This window comes from Panthera uncia, chromosome C2 (genome assembly GCF_023721935.1).
Source record: "Panthera uncia isolate 11264 chromosome C2, Puncia_PCG_1.0, whole genome shotgun sequence".
NCBI lineage: Eukaryota > Metazoa > Chordata > Mammalia > Carnivora > Felidae > Panthera > Panthera uncia.
Window position 1 is genome coordinate 26,019,601 of NC_064810.1, and position 17,622 is coordinate 26,037,222.

Here is a 17,622-nt window from a genome sequence, read left to right on the forward strand (position 1 = left end):
ACAAGAGGGAAATTTGGACAGAGATACAAACACACAGAGGAGAAGACCACGTGACGATGGAGGCAGAGACAGGAGTTTCCCTGGCACAGGGCAAGGAACACCAACGATGGCTGGCAAACCCCAGAAGCCTGAAGAGACAAGGAAGGATTCCCTCCTACAGGTTCAGAAGGAAGCAGCCCTGCTGGCACCTGGATTTTAGAGATTTCTGACCCCCAGCATGTCCAAAAGATAAATTTATGTTGCTTAAGCCCCCCAGCTTGTGGTACTTTGTTATAGAAGTCCTAGGAAACTAATATCGTTGAGGGAGAGAGAAGCATGATGCATTCTCAAAATACAACTGACTTTTGGTCCGTGAATAGTTTCTGAAAGTTTCCTTTTTTTTGTGAAACCTTCACAAAACATGTGAAGCTTATTTTCACTTTCCCCTTTATGATTTCCACTAACCCCTTGTACTTGCCCTGCTCTTTTTGGCACTCTTGAATTGATGAAAAATTATTATCATCCCATCTTGTGATAGAGACTGGGGAGAGACAAAGACCACTAAAGCAGAGCTCTGTATTCAAGTTCCCTTAATCATAAACTTTTAATATAAGTGTGTTTATACCATTGAAGTATAAGGCTATGTATTCTCAGAATTCGTAAGTACACTCATTCAAGGCTGGACACATAGTATGTAATGGAAATAATTTTAAAGACAATAATGCTGTGTAGTATTGTACAAACATTAATAAAACTAGAAGGTATCAGATGAGCACTGGGTGTTGTATGGAAATCAATTTGACAATAAATTTCATATTAAAAAAACTAGAAGGTATCAAAAAGGCAATTAAAAATAAGCTTTGGGTTAAAAAAAATGCCTGAATTATTCATACCTCTATTGCTTACTAGCTGTATGATTATAGGATATTAATTTCTACCTTTATATTTTATGAGAATTAAATGAGTATTTGAACTATTTATTACAGGCCAGGCATATGGGAAACAGTAATACATGGTGCCTTATATTAATATTATTAATATTTCTATTTGTTGAATGGAATTGAGCTAATAAATATGTAAAATGTCTCTTGTGCTAGCTGAAGTTAGGATGACATCTTCAGTATAATCTTCCAACTTTGCAGTTGGTCTATTGTGGATTCTTCCAGTTATGTGTTTTCCAGGAGTGTGCCTGAATGAATTTCTGAGTACCTTAATGAGTTAGTCTTATTCCACAATTATTCCTTTAGGAATTTCTTATATCTTTTCTTAATTATTTACTACACTGTACATTTACTCAAATTACTTATTAAGTTGGTTACCAATTTAATGTTACATTTTCCTGTACTTTGTTCTTATCCATGTTTTCTGTTTATTACATGATTAGAATTACTTTCATCTTGTTTACGTTTTTATTTTTCCTATTTAAAACAAAATAAGATCTTGTCTGCTGCTTACTTATGAATTATTTTTTTTTGAAACATTATGGCATTTGATCATGAATTTTTCTCATCTGTTTTACCATTTCTCTACACTATCACTTCATTTTTTTTCTCTCCCAGATCTCTTGATCAATATATGTTAATGATTAAAATAACATATTTCATGAAAATTGGTTTTAAAAACAGCTATGGAATGTTATATAAAGGAATCCCCCATGGCACAAAAACGGACACTCAGATCAATGGAACAGAATAGAGAACCCAGAAATGGACCCAGAAATATATGGCCAACTAATCTGTGACAAAGCAGGAAAGAATATCCAATGGAATAAAGACAGTCTCTTCAGCAAGTGGTGCTGGGAAAACTGGACAGCAATATGCAGAAGAATGAACCTGGACCACTTTCTCACACCATACACAAAAATAAACTCAAAATGGATGAAAGACCTAAATGTAAGACAGGAAGCCATCAAAATCCTCGAGGAGAAAGCAAGCAAAAACCTCTTTGACCTTGGCTGCAGCAACTTCTTATTCAACACGTCTCCGGAGGCAAGGGAAACAAAAGCAAAAATGAACTATTGGGATCTCATCAAAATAAAGAGCTTCTGCACAGTGAAGGAAACCGTCAGCAAAACTAAAAGGCAACCGACAAAATGGGAGAAGATATTTGCAAATGACATACCAGATAAAGGGTTAGTATCCAAAATCTATAAAGAACTTATCCAACTCAGCACGCAAAAAACAAATAATCCAGTGAAGAAATGGGCAAAAGACGTGAATAGACACTTCTCCAAAGAAGATATCCAGATGGCCAACCGACACATGAAAAAATGCTCAACATCAGTCATCATCAGGGAAATACAAATTAAAACCACAATGAGATACCACCTTATACCTGTCAGAATGGGTAACATTAACACCTCAGACAACAATAGATGTTGGCAAGGATGCAGAGAAAGAGGATCTCTTTTGCATTGCTGGTGGGAATGCAAGCTGGTGCAGTCACTCTGGAAAACAGTATGGAGGGTCCTCAAAAAATTAAAAATAGAACTACCCTACGACTCAGCAATTGCACTACTAGGTATTTATCCAAGGGATACAGGTGTGCTGTTTTGAAGGGACACATGCACCCCAATGTTGATAGCAGCACTATCAACAATAGCCAAAGTATGGAAAGAGCCCAAATGTCCATCGACGGATGAATAGATAAAGAAGATGTGGTATATATATACAATGGAGTATTACTCAGCAATCAGAAAGAATGAAATCTTGTCATTTGCAACTACGTGGATAGAACTAGAGGGTATTCTGCTAAGTGAAATTAGTCAGAGAAAGACAAATATCATATGACTTCACTCATATGAGGACTTTAAGACACCGAACAGATGAACATAAGGGAAGGGAAGCAAAAATAATATAAAAATAGGGAGGGGGGCAAAACATAAGAGACTCTTAAATATGGAGAACAAACAGAGGGTTACTGGAGGGGCTGTGGGAGAGGGGATGGGCTAAATGGGTAACGGGCATTAAGGAATCTACTTCTGAAATCATTGTTGCACTATATGCTAACTAATTTGGATGTAAATTAAAAAAAATAAAATGAAAAAAAAAAGATTAAAAATGAAAAAAAATAAAAAAAGGAATCCCCCAAAGAACTCATGTAGTTACAAAAAAATCAAAAGAAATTATGGATATGTTAATTAGCTTGATTGTAATAATCATTTCACAACATATACATATATCAAACATGTTTTACACCATAAGTATATATAACTTTTGTCAATTGTACCTCAATGAAGCTAGAAAAATACTGGCTTAGCTGCTATGAAAGTTTACTAATTTGGCAACTGTAATTCTGAGATGGACCTATGTTCTTACTTTTAAACAATAATAAATTGCTTGCTTAAGATTTATCTATTTTACCTAGGAAATAATTCTACAAGTATGATACCTTAAATGGGTACTTTGTTACCAAAATCCAGGAAATGGATTTTGTGTACTTTTCAATATGCCCATTTAAAACATTTAGTGGAATTATTTGCTTATCGATTTACTGATTTAACCAGAAGTTTGTATCTGTGGCATGTTATACGATCAGGTGCTCATGTTCATTTTTTAAAGATAGACACATCATTAGCAAGTATCAGCATAAGGTCAATAGCTGGAAATACTGGTTCATTAACTTTATTGATGCTGTGTCAGTGGAATTCATGTGATTAATTTTAGTTTAGTCCATGAATTTTTATTTATTTATAACTTTTCCTTTTTTTGTCTTCTACCCTAGCCTACATTCAAGAAAGCATTACCTTATATTTTCCTATAACACTATAATATTTAATTTTATATTTTTCTTGAATGCACCTAAAATTTATATTTGTGAAAAGTCTGAGGTGAGAGCTAACTTATTTGTCCAAATATTCAACTAATTTTCCAACACCATTTATGAATAATGTTTCTTTTCTTCCCTGATATTAAGTGCCATCTTTTCCAAATACTTAATCATGGGCCTCTTTCTGAATGTTGTATTTAGTTTTATGGGTTTCATTGTCTATTCTTACATAAATACCATAGTACTTTTAAAGTATATTTGACATTTGGTAGGTAAGACAGATTCTCCTTATTGTTCATCTTCAAATTCCTACAGATTTATCTTTTATATGAAATGTAGAATCAGTCGACAAAATTCTATTAAATCCTAATGGATATTGATTTTACTATTTTACATTGCATCGACTTTTTGTATTAATTAAGAAAAACTATGCTGAGACTTACCATCAATGAAGATGTTACACCTATTTATTCAGGAATTCTTGTGCCATTCCATATATTTTTATAATTTTCTCTTTAGAAATCAAAATACTTTTTTTTCAGTTTTTAAATTCCTATTCTATTCTATCTCTAAATATATTTCTTTTTCATTCTGATATTTTATTTAATCCTTCTCTTACTTATTTTCCCTGAGTCACTCTTATCTAACATTTTTTGTTATTATCCTAAATATTTTCATGTAATTCAGTTTTAGTTTTGTTGGTCATGTTTGAATTTTTAATTTTATAAATTTTAGTATATTTTTACATTTTGTTTTCTGAGAATTTACTCTGAAAATTTTCTACTATCATAAGTTGAATACTCATCTTTCTAATGAAGTGTATCCCTAAGCACTTTACATTTGTTGTTATCACTGTGGAAGTGATTTTCTGTCTTCTATTGGCAGGATTTAGAAAAACTATTGATATTTTATACATTGTACTTTAATCCTAAAGTGCTAAACCCACTTTATTAGTTTTATTATAAATATAGTGGCTTTCCCCTCTCACATATATTAATAATATATACAAAATTATCTTTCCAGTTTCACTTCTTTTCTTATTTATTTTATTTATTTCTTATTCTTATTTTATTGCATTGCCTAAAACCTCAAGTATAGTGATAGATATTAATAGCGATAGCAGAAATTACAGTTCTGTTTCTGACTTTAGTAGGAAAGTGTAGAATGTTTTCCATTAGCGGTTTCAAGCATTATATACATCTTGGACTTCCAATAAACATGCAGTGTTAGAATAAGAGAATTTTATTATCTTCCTAGTTTGCCAGATTTTTAATCTGTTTTTTGATTTGTTTTACTTGAATGGTTATTGAGTTTTATACTTGCTTTTTGCGTTAATAGTGATTATAACTTGTATGCATAAAATACTTTTCTTAATTTTTACTTTTGGGGCTTTCTTCCTTGACTTGATATATGGTCATTCTTTGTAAATACTGTATGTGCATTTCAATTTAATGTGTATTGCATTTTGAACGCAGTAGTGTTTACTTTTTATGTTACTTAAATCGCCCTTTTGTCTTGTAAATATTGGTCTATTTTATTTATTATTTATTTTTTATTTTTTTTAACGTTTATTTATTTTTGAGACAGAGAGAGACAGAGCATGAACAGGGGAGGGTCAGAGAGAGGGAGACACAGAATCTGAAACAGGCTCCAGGCTCTGAGCTGTCAGCACAGAGCCCGACGCGGGGCTCGAACTCACGGACCGCGAGATCATGACCTGAGCCGAAGTCAGCCGCTTAACCAACTGAGCCACCCAGGCGCCCCAATATTGGTCTATTTTATCTACTAGTTTCTGGAAAAAAGTACGCTAAATTTCCCATGATGGTTGTAAGAATGTTAATTTCTCCTTTTGTTAGGTTCAAAAAGTTTCACAGTTTTTAAATCATTTTCTTGGGCGGATCATTTCTTTTCCAGCATGAAATATCCCACTTTGTATTTTCTGTTGATCCTAACCTTAAATTTTAGTTTTCTGACATTAATGATACTACATTATTTTATGTATATTTAAAAAGCAAAACTCCACTCAGTGAATCAATTCCATGAGAGGCATTACCAGTATAGTACTTAGACTTCAGAAAATGTAGCTGATGACTGATTATACATGAAGGGATGTAAAAAAAAAAAAAAAAAGAGATAAAAATATGATAAGGAGTTGCATTAGTAAAAAATAAAATGATATTTTCAGGAACAAGCAAAGGGAGGCTAATGAGTTTTGTTTTGTTGATATTAAGATTGTGGCAAAGATATTTCTTTAAAAAATTTTTTAATGTTTTATTTATTTTTGAGAGACAGAGAGAAACAGAATGCAAGCAGAAGAGAGAGAAGAGAAGAAGAGAGAGGGGGAGACACAGAATCTGAAGCAGGCTCCAGGCTCTGAGCTGTCAGTACAGAGCCCAATGTGGGGCTTGAACCCATGAACCATGAGATCATGATCTGAACTGAAGCTGGACGCTCAACTGACTGAGCGTCCCAGGTGCCCCTGGCAAAGATATTTCTATTATGCCTTTGCAAATAGAGTTTTAGAACTCAAGTTCACCCTGATAAAATGCTCAAAATAATTTTTGAATTCTTTTCAAGAATTTAGTTATCATCCAGGAATTCAACAATCCATCTTTTCCCCCCTCACCTTTACTTCTCTAGCATTTAAATAAAGTGTCTGGGAAATAGTAAGACCTCAATCAAGGCATGTTAACTTGAACTGGGAGGGAGGCAGCTTTCTGATTCATACCTAGCATTAATAGTACTACTTTTCTTCATAATATATCCCTGCTCTACTTGGCTTAAGCAACACAGGAAGAAGGGAAATTTACTAAAAGTTTTTCATGGTCTTCAGTGAAGCAGCTTTCCTAGTTTTTAATGCAACAAAGAGGTCTAAGAGAGAATGTAGAGGGAGATAAAGCAGGAACAGAAACCAGATGGCAGTATGTAAGAAACTACAAAAAGAAAACATATGCTTTGGACATAAAATCTTTCAAATAATTTTGTCAGCAAATAATTCTTGTCTTTCCAATAAATTTGTCAGCAAATAATTCTATCAGCAGGGGGAAGGTAGCTATTGGGAGCCATAGGTCAAGTGACATTTGTTTTCAAGGAAAATAGAGAGTGGGAGGAATAGTGCTGAACATAAACTACAGAGTTAGAAATTGAAAGCATAGGGACAGAATTTGAAAATACATAAATGGAAGGATGATTTAAATAGCGCTCAGAGAGAAGAGCAGAAAGCCAAGGATTAAATCCTGGGATGGGGAATACGAAGGTCCCTTCAAGGTGATAGAGGAAAAACAGTGAGGTGTGTGGGCAACTAAGAGCTTAAATACCCATGAGGTCAGAAACCTCTGGCGTTCTCGTCATCAGGGAAAACAAAAATGATTTGATATGTGTTGTAAGCAGATGTAATTCCCAGGGTCAAACAAAATTCTAAGTCTTCCACTTCCCTTTCTTTATTCCTTTTCAACTTAGAATCCCCACACACAACCCTTACTCACATCCTCCATGCCCTGATAGTGATTCGCTCATACGGAGGTCTGTATTTCATCTCCTCATGCATCTGAGTCAACTTTCAGACAAGGAGGAGCCCCTCAGCACAGACTAGGCTACAGTGCAGTGTTTTGGAGTCTAGGCCAAGATCAGGGAAGAGGCCAGGCTATAGAGATTGAAGCCAATCAAATGAGAGGAAACTTACAGGGGAGTAATTTACAGCCAAGTCACAGACTGGCCAACTCAGTCACTGTTCAGAAGAAGCCATACAAAGAGAATTAAAAAGCCAGGAGAAGAGAGGGAGAGTCTTTAAACGTGGGGGACTAAAGAAAGACTCCGAGTGTAAAAAGGACTAGTTGCTTTTTAAAGGGCACTTCAGGCCTACAGCATGTGCATGTAAGGAGTTGCTAAAAGCTGAGACTCTGACCTGTTTCCCTACTGTGTTTTTTTGCTCCAAAACTGTCTGCTCAACCCTGATCCTCCCCACTTATCTCAGCTTTGTATTGGGGGGGAGGGGAAACAAGGAATGTCTAATTAAAATGTATAATAGACAGCCTCCATAAGTAATAATTTGTAAGCTTAAAAAAGGATTTTTGTGTTTTGTTTTGTTTTCCAAACCCAGATGACTGTCTAATCAGCAGAATGTGTTGGAGGAAGTGAGCAAAACCCTGGCCTGAATGTTGGTAAATTGGACCAGTTAACTTGTGGCTTCAATTTAACTATGTTTGAATCAGAAATCTGTATTTTATTAGTCCAGGCCTTTTCTAATTTTGCATTTTCTTTATTTTCCTTTACTTTCTCCTTAGTTCTTAGTAAAGTTATTTTCAGATTTTAGCTTTGTTAAGCAAGGAGCAAGATGGGAAGTGAGTTTTTTGTCCATTTTTGGGTCTTGCAGCAAGTAGACAACCTGGTGTCCCTTGAGGCTGAAATAAAGCCAAAAGAGAACCAAGAGGGAGGTGTAAATCCTGGGAAGAGAAAAATCATCCACACAGCCATGGTTTTTGTCTGTGATGATCTCGGTCTTAATCTACTCTGGCTGCTATAAAAGAATACCATATACTGGGTGCCTTATAAACAATAGAAACGTATTTCTCATATCTCAAAGTTCTGGAGGCTGGGAAGTCCAAGATGAAGGCACCGGAAAATTTGCTGGTGAGGTTCTGCTTCCTGGTTCATATATGGTTGTCTTTTCTTTTTCTTCTTCTTCTTTTTTTTAAATGTTTATATGTTTATTTATTTATTTTTGAGAGAGAGAGAGAGAGAGAGAGAGAAAGAGAGAGAGAGAGACAATGTGCACAAGTGGGGCAGGGGCAGAGAGAGGGGAGACAGCATCTGAAGTAGGCTCCAGGCTTCTACCTGTCAGTGCCGAGCCTGACATGGGGTTCAAACCCATGAACTGTGAGATGATGACCTGAGCCAAAGTCGGATGCTTAACTGACTGATCCACCCAGTCGCTCCTATATATGGTTGTCTTTTCAATGTCTGTGTCCATGCGTGGTGGCAAGGGATCTCTCTGGGGTCTCTTTTTAATAAAACATTAATTCCATTCATGAGAACTCCACCCTCTTGATCTAATCACCTCCCAGAGGCCCCACCTCCAAATACTATCACATTGTGTGTTAGGTTTCAACATACAAAGTTTTGGGGGACACAGTCTATAGCAATCTTCCATGTAGACTTTTCTTTTTTATTCCACAGAATTTTTCTGTATTTATTTCTAAAATCTAGCTTTTTGTAATGCTATTTTAAGAACCTGGCTGCATAGTCTTACTAAAATAGTTTTCAAGATAGGAAGCAAAATCTACATATTTATCAAGCTCTTCCCATGATGCTTAAACTTCCAGCAAGGCACACTCTACATGACAGTGAAGTAAAACTCTGAACAAGTCCTATTTTGTTTTTGTGCTTTCATTAAACTATCTGAGAATTGAAAAGGATTCAACTTGAAGAACATGACTTCAGTTATTTCATGAGGGCTAGGAATTTCCCAAACGAAAAAATCCCCCCAACTGTTATATCACCGATCAACAGTTTTCAACAGTTGATTTTTTTCTTCCATATTAATTTTGCTAATGTTCTTCCAGATGATAAAGAAAAGGGACCATACTAAGTTCAAACAGTATGTAACTTCCATGTTGCTACAAACGGCCATATTTCATTCTTTCTCATTGCCATGTAGTACTCCATTGTGTATATAAACCACAATTTCTTTATCCGTTCATCAGTTGATGGACATTTAGGCTTTTTCCACAATTTGGCTGTTGAGAGTGCTGCTATAAACATTGGGGTGCAAGTGCCCCTATACATCAGCACTCCTGTATCCCTTGGGTAAATTCCTAGCAGCGCTACTGCTGGGTCATAGGGTAGGTCTATTTTTAATTTTTTGAGGAACCTTTGTAGCAATGTGGATGGAACTGGAGAGTGTTATGCTAAGTGAAATAAGCCATACAGAGAAAGACAGATACCATATGGTTTCACTCTTATGTGGATCCTGAGAAACTTAACAGAAAACCATGGGGGAGGGGAAGGAAAAAAAAAGAAAAAAAAGAGGGTAGAGTGGGAGAGAGAGCCAAAGCTTAAGAGACTTTTAAAAACTGAGAGCAAACTGAGGGTTGATGGGGGGTGGGAGGGAGGGAAGGGTAGGTGATGGGCATTGAAGAGGGCATCTTTTGGGATGAGCACTGGGTAATGTATGGAAACTAATTTGACAATAAATTTCATATAATATAAAAAAAACCCAGTATGTAACTTAATTACTCAGTATGTAATTTAAGTTAGATAGCTAACTTAAAGTTAGCTATCTGCCATGACATATGGGGCATAGGACATCTGAGATTACAACGCTTAGAAAATAGTGAAAGCTCACCAAATAGTTATCTGCTGACTGACAAGAAGAGAAACATTTTAATTTTTTTTTTTTTAACGTTTAGTTTTGAGACAGAGAGAGACAGAGCATGAATGGGGGAGGGTCACAGAGAGAAGGAGACACAGAATCCGAAACAGGCTCCAGGCTCTGAGCTGTCAGCACAGAGCCCGACGCGGGGCTCGAACCCACGGACTGTGAGATCATGACCTGAGCCGAAGTCAGAGGCTTAACCGACTGAGCCACCCAGGCGCCCCAAGAGGAGAAACATTTTATAAGGAGGTAGAGATGAAATTGAGTTATGTGGTCACTAAAAACAAACCACTTATAATTTGGCTTTGACCTTCCCAGAAATATTTCAATGTGTTGCCTCTTAGTAGCTTCATGACGTATAATTCTACCTCCTATTACATTTTTTAAAGTATAATTTTTTATAATTTTTTAAATGTTTATTCGTTTTTGAGAGAGACCGAGCATGAGTGGGGGAGGGGCCAAGGGAGAGAGGGAGACACAGAACTCGAAGCAAGCTCCAGGCTCTGAGCTGTCAGCACAGAACCCAATGCGGGGCTGGAACGCATGAACTGTGAGATCGTGATCTGAGCCAAAATGGGATGCTTAACCAACTGAGCCGCCCAGGCGCCCCTGAAGTATAATTTTTATTCAGGGAAATACACTCATCTTAAATGTAGAGTAAATGACAAATGCATATGCTTGTATTATCCTCATCCCTATCAAGATGGGATGTTTTCAGCATCCTAGGAACTGTCTTCCTTTTCTTTCTGAGTCAAACCCTCAGAGGCAACTATAGTCTAATTTTTATCGTGACATTAGTTTTGTCTGTTATAAAAATTCATTAAATGGGAATAGGTTTTGGAATCATCCAAGTTCCTAGGTCATTCTTTTTATTACTGAGTAGTATTCCATTGTATGAATATGCTATTTATTTATTTTGCTAATGATGGATATCTGTATTGTTTCTAGCTTTGAGCTATTATGAATAAAACCATTATGAATATTTTTAAAGAAATATTTTGTTTGACATACATTTCAGTTTACTTGGTCAAATACCAATGAATGGGATTGCTAAATTAAAGGACAAATCTAGGTTTAACTTTGTAAGAACTAGCCATTTTTCCACCAGCAATGTCTGAGAATTTTGGTTGCTCCAAAATGTCAGTATTTCAGGTTATCAAACATTTTAAACATTTTAACCATTCTAGTTGTGAAATGACATCTCATTGTATTTTGAATTTTCATTTCCTTGATGACTTATGATTCAGAGCACTTTATAATGTATTTATTTGCCTTTTGTATATCTTCCTTATTTTCCTTTGTATGGTGTTTATTCAAGTCTTATGCCCATTTAAAATTTTTTGGTTCTTTTATTGTTGTTAATTAATTATAAGAGATCTTTATATATCCTGGATACAGTTTCTTTACAAGTGTTCTGAATATCTTTCCCAGGCTGTGGCTTGCCTTTTCTTTTTTTACCAGGTGTTTTTAGATGAGCAACTGTTTCGATTTTGATGGAATCCAATTTATCTTTTTGTTTTCTTTTGGTGTTTCATGCATTTTATGTTCTAGCCAAGAAACTTAAAGGGCTTAGAGAAATTTTCCAACAATTTTTTCTCTAAGTTTTATAATTTTGGTGTGTATTTTTAGATCTACAACCCATCTCAAATTATCTTTTTTGAATGTAGTAAAATAGTGGTATGGGGGTCAATGTCCTCTTTTCCTTAGGAATGTTGCCTATTTTAGCATTTTTTGTCAGGAAGATTTTTATTCTCCACTATATTGCATTTAAAGTCTTTGTAGAAAATTCATTAATTGAGTATATATTAGGTCTATTTCTAAGTCTTTTTAGTTTTATTGAATTTATTTTTTTCATCCTTACACCAATCTACATTGTCTTGATTAATGCACCTTATGCTAAATCTTAAAGTCACATAATATAAATCCTCCAACGTCGTCTTTGTCAAGATTGTTTTAGACCATTTGGATACACATGTTTACATACACAATTTAGAATCACTTTCCCAGATTCTACCAAAAAATTGCAAAAAAATTTCATGGAAGCACACTGAATCCGAAGGACACTATGGGACATCTTAGCAATATTGACCCTTGCAATATATTAAATATATTTTTCACTTATTTAGATAGTTCTTAATTTCTTTTCATCAGTGATTTTGCAGTTTTCTGTGTATAGGAGGTACAGATCCAACTCTGAGACAGATTAACTTGCAGAAAGCTTAGTGCAGAGTGTTCTCTTGCAGTAAATACCTACCTATGGTGAAAGTAGTGGAAGTGAGATTGATTATTAAGAGAAGTTGGGTGAAAAGGCATCAGCTCATCTGATGGGAATATCAAAGTCTGGGACAGACCTTCAAAGTTGTCCTGAACTGGAGCAAAGTGGTCAGATGTTTATGGCCCTGAATCAATCAGTTGTTGGTCTCAGGTTGCACCAGGAGGAGATGTAGCCTTGGATGAATTTGCTCTCTCTAGCTAAGAGCAGTGTGCAGAGAGGACTCACATATGACAGCTATCTGCTACCAACACTTCCAGCAGCTAGGAGAATAATTCATTCCTTCAGTACTACAGAGCTGGTATGCTGGGTTGCACAGGACTGCATCTATATTTCACTATATTTCATCATTCGTGCCACTTAAATTCACTTGCTTCATGAAATTTCTGGGAAAAGATCTATTAGGACTCCTATGGGCCTTATTTCCCAGAGGAAATATGTTCTAGGAAGTTTTGTGCTGAAGCCAACCTCTTGGCCACAACTGATATTCATCATCTCCATCTTATTCTAGCCATTCAAGATTTTCCTCACCTTTGGCTAGAAAATAAACTCATTTAGAAACTTTACTTAGGGGAATGATGAAGAACCTCATATCTGAAGGTACTGAGAGCCTGGTCACGATGCCATTCTTTGCATGTGGCTGCTACACTTATTCACTAACTGGTAAGATTGTGCAAATTGGGCACCAAAACATGTTCAAGTGCATCTCTGAGCACCAAACTTGTTCCTCTGTTGTGTAACAGTAGCTCTAGCTCCTTGTGATAATCAAGGACACTTCCCCTCAGGTCCATGATTCCTCTATGTTTCTGCTTTTTTTTTTTTTCTGGGCATGAGTTCAGAGTTCTCAGGTAATTGCCAGAGAATAAAATCTATTGAAACTCTTGCTGGTACCAATTAGAACAGCTAACCATTCGGAAAATCAGGATCTACAAAGACCTTTACTGAGGTCAGTGTTGCAAAGACTTGATGCAGGAGTTAAGCAAAGTGATGATAAGCAGGTAAACACTTTCACTTTTACATCTTTATTTCTAGACCCATGATTTCTATTAATTGAAGACATAGCATCATACACTGGTTGCAAATTAAGAGTGTATATTGCATCCTTGAAGGCGGTGCTCATCCTCACATAATAACATATCTGAGCTTGTGCCTCAGTCACAACTTCAATAAGCCACTCTATTAAAAGGTCAGTCCAGCAACTTCTGGTGGTGGTATATGCATTAAGATCAGTGGATTCCATTGTTGTGTGCCCACTGCCATACTTCTCACTGTAAAATTAGTCCTTTGGTTTTGCTTGTCCATTGTTTATGCTTGAAGATACAATGCTCTGTAGACATTTGGGTATTGGAGCTAGTTGAGGTTTTATGAAGCAGAAAATATACAGAATATATGTCAATGCTAGTCAAGATGAATCACCCCCAGGGTGAAGGGGGTCTAATGTCAAATTGACACTAAGTGGCTCTTTGGTGTTTTCCTCAAATGGTGCCATATTGGGAGTTGAACATTGTTCTGTGTTTCTGACAGATTGGATATATGTTTTTGTTAATTGGAATGTCTAGTCTACTGGCATTTAATATAATTATCAGGACTGGTTTGATTCATCCATTTTGAAGAGATGGGGGAGTGGGGGCAGTGGGGTGATTAATCATCAGATTAAGGGGTGCTGAATCAAGGGGGGGTCTGACAAGCCAGCAGCTTGGGGTTCTGCAGCCACGGCCCCAAATGCCAAAGTTGAAGATGCGTGGCACCATGTGCGTGGGGTGGGGTGGGGTGGGTGGGTCCTGGTCTTTGGCTTCTGGATTCGGACCTGTTTTGGCAACAAACACATCTCAGCCTGTCAGAAAGCAAAAGGTCATTGATTCTTCAGTGTCAGGAGTCTGATGATGCTGATGAAGATTATGGAAGAGATTCAGGCTCTTCCAGCTAAGAAAATTTGACCATCTCTCCAAGAAGCTAAAAGTAACAGGCAGTCTGGAAAGAATTCACAGGAATACAGGGAGGACTCAGAAGAAAAATATGTGAAGACCAAGAAGGATGATTCTCACTCTGCAGAGGACAGTGAAGATGAAAGAGATCCTAAAAATGTGCACCAGCAACAGCAGGCAGCCTCTTAAGCAGCTTCCAGTCACAGAGAGATGCTCATGGAAGATGTGAGCAGTGGAGAAGAGCAAGAAGAGGAGTCAGAGGCACCATTCCAGGAGAAAGATTCAGGCAGCAATGATGATTTCCTAGTGGAAGATGTTGATGATAGTGACTATGGCAGCTCAAAAAAGAAAAAGAAAATGATGGTTAAGAAGTCCAAAGCTGAGAGAAAAGAAAAGAAAATTCCCAGACCCAGGCCAAAGGCTAGAGTGATGCCAAGCCCTGTGAAAGACAAAAGGAAAAGCAGGTGGCCCCATAGCTTCAAAGGCTTCAAGGGAAAAGATTCCTTCTCTTAAAGAAGAAGTCAAGGAACCAGAAAGCCTTCCAGAAAAGAAATCCTCTGAAGCCCCTCCACTGGAGAAATCTGGGGACAAAGGGTCTGAAGATGAAGCCTGGTCTAGGGAGGATTAAAAAAGTGATGATGGTTTGGGAGGAGATTTTATTTAAAAAAAAGAAAAAAGAAAAAAGAGGGAAAAAGAAAGAAAACCTACTTACCATACAACATGTTTTCGGCTATGGCTTCATGCTTTCAATGTTTTGTTTTATTTTGTTTTTTCCTTTTCTTGAATATAACATTCTCTCTCTCTCTCCCTCCCTCTTAAAGAAAATCATTGTATGTTTCATTATCTTTTTGTCTATTGGTTTTCTCTTTGCCATCACCCCTTTTTCTATTCCTTCCCAATGAAAGCCATGTCAGAGTAATCACTGGATTGACTGCTTCGTCTTTTTATTTTTAATGGAAGGTATACCACAGTTGTAAAGCAATAAGATTTGAGATGAACGCTATAGAAATTTTGCTTTTTCTGAACGGTAGCAAGTTGAACAGCAATCAAAACACGTAGAAGGATTTTAGTTAAAAATGATTGCTGGACTTAGAAAAAATAAGTTGTAATCTAATACAAGATTATATATCAATATACACAAGTATAGATGTCTAAAAATAATCAGGATGTTGAACTTCCACTGACTGGGCAGTTAGGAGATAAAGCTGAATCCTGAATTGTTACTAAAAGTGTTCATATTTTTTGCCTTGGGAGCAGGGCAGAGAATAGTATTACCTGACCTTGTTTGAGACTGTGGGTTTTTGCTTTTGTTTTTTGGTTTTTGTTTTTAATTTCAAGTCACTTGTTATCCCAAAGAGAACTGGAACCAGTCCAGCTACAGTCTTTCAGGGACTTGAAAAAAAAAAAAGAAAAAAAAAAGGTGAGGTCTGCCGAAACTTAAATCACTCAATTTCCTATTTCACTTTATAATGGTTCATGTTTTTGAATATATATGTATGTATTCTATTTCTTGGGTAAAACTTTACCAAGGATCAGAAAAAACCCAAAACCTAGAATTTAAATGGCAAGATCTGTACCCGAGAGTGGATTTCTTCTTAACTGACAACGTTTAGTTTTTAAGAAAATAAAATACCAATTAATGTGAACCTCAAATACAAACCCTTGAGATTTTCCCTTATAAAGACAGAAAATTGAAATTATTTTATGCCATAAATATGCACTCAGATAACTCCCCCCAATAATGTAATTATGATTATGGTTGGGTTTAAGTTTTCATCTTGTTATTGGTTTTCTATGTTACCATTTGGTCTTTCGTTTTTTCCCCATTGCTTGGTATCAGGAGTTTGCTGCTTCATTAAGTAAATTGCCTTCTGTTGCATTATTCAAGTACCTTTAGAAATCCACCTATCTCCTATATTATATTACTAACTACACTTCCTTCATTTATCTTTATTTTAAAAACAAGGTACATCTTTAACTTATCACCCTCTGCTTCAAAGTAATGCTCTATCACCTCTTACTTAATGTAAAACATATTGACAATATACTTTTCCTTACCGCTTTTCTATTTCTGGGCTGTTGTTTCATACTATTTGCTTTTAAATATATTATAAACTTCAAAATATGATGTTATTACTATTTACTTTAAACAGTGGTCTTTTAAAAATTAAGAAAGTGTAAAAGCAAATTTCAAATTAGCTATGTATTAAGCATTCCTACTCTTTATTCCTTCACATAAATTGAGTTTCTATAGGCTATCTGTTCCTTCAAAAGAATTCTCTTGAACATTGAATTTTAGTCTGCTGCTAACAAATTCAGCATTTTTTTGACAAAAATGTTTTCATTTTCTCTTTATTTTTGAATATTTTTTGGTGCAATATATTGAATTCCAGATTGACATGTTTTTTTTTTTTAAATTTGAGCATTTTAAAATGTTGTTTCACTGTCTTCTGAAATGTATAATTTCCTATTTAAAAAGTCAGTGGTTTCTCTTGTCAGTTTTTGCTGTGTGTCTATAATGTGTCTTTTTTATTTGGCAGTTCTTAAGATTTTTCTGGTTATCATTGAGTTTTAGCCATTTGACAATGATATACCTAAGTGTGCTTTCTTTGCATTTATGTGAATTGTGGTTCTTTCATACTGCTGGATATGTGGGCTGATATTTTTAAAAACATTTTTACACATATTTACCAGTGCTTGATATTGACCTGTAGATAACTGAGGCTTTGTTTATTTGTTTGTTTTTATTCTTTTAAAGTTTGTGCTTCAGTTTGCATCATTTTTATGGGCTGTCTTCAATTCATTCTGTGCTTTTTTTTTCATTTCAGACATTGTATTTTTTAGTTTTAGAACATCTTTTGGATAGTTGTCCTTTCTCTACCAAGATTTTCTCAGATGTTTATTTATTATATCCATTTTGTCCTTTAAATATTTGAACATGCTAATCATAGGTATCAGTGTCTTTCTCATAATTCTGCTCTTTGTGTCATCTCTGTATCTGTGTCTACTGACTGTTCTTCATTTTTCCTGATTTATTCACATGCTTCATATTTTTGTTGGTATACTGGGTACTGTGGATATTATATTGCTGAAATCCAAATTACCTGACCTCTTTTAAGGAATATTAAGTATTCTTCTGGCAAGTGATTAATTTATTCACAGATCAGCTTGATCCTGTAAGGCTTGGGCATATCTGGAATAGCCCTATTCCTAAATTTGGTCTTTCTGAAGCCTGAAATAAAAGTTTTCTAGTGTTTAGTGAGGTTTATCTACTCTGCTTAGAACTCTAGTATTCTCAGCACTGA

At 35.7% G+C, this 17,622-nt stretch overlaps 1 pseudogene; it reads left to right on the forward strand.

The window, feature by feature from the left end:
- Positions 1-14,129: 14,129 nt before the first annotated feature.
- On the forward strand, positions 14,130-15,012 carry LOC125921527 (nuclear ubiquitous casein and cyclin-dependent kinase substrate 1-like; annotated as a pseudogene).
- The last annotated feature ends 2,610 nt before the right edge of the window (positions 15,013-17,622 follow it).